Raw genomic sequence first — 375 nt, 5'->3', positions numbered from 1 at the left:
GAACCAAACACGAGGCGGGGGTGCGTAAGTATGCCCGGTGTGCCAGAATGCCCTCCGTGCGTGGGTGTGCGTGCAGGCATCCGCGGGGGGACCTCAACACCCTTTGCAGTGAGCCGAAGTGGGCGTGTCGTTCCCCCTCGCTGCATGACGGCGGGCTGGGCGTCGCGCCTCTGGCAACCCGCGCCTCCCCTCTATTTCAGCCGAGGTGTACGATAACGTGATATTCTCGAAGGAGGTGCAGTGGGGTGTCTCGGGGCGTCCTGTGAGGAGGAGGTGCTATTTGGGGCCTCGTGCATGGGAAGGGGTGAAGGGGGAGGGGGGGGAAGGGAGGGCGAGGGATGGACTTCGGTGGGCGAGGGGCGAAGGGCGAGTGGG

The sequence above is a fragment of the Penaeus vannamei genome, chromosome 39, assembly GCF_042767895.1.
Source record: "Penaeus vannamei isolate JL-2024 chromosome 39, ASM4276789v1, whole genome shotgun sequence".
NCBI classification, from domain to species: domain Eukaryota; kingdom Metazoa; phylum Arthropoda; class Malacostraca; order Decapoda; family Penaeidae; genus Penaeus; species Penaeus vannamei.
The sequence above is the reverse complement of the archived record's forward strand: the minus strand, read 5'-3'. Positions refer to the sequence as shown.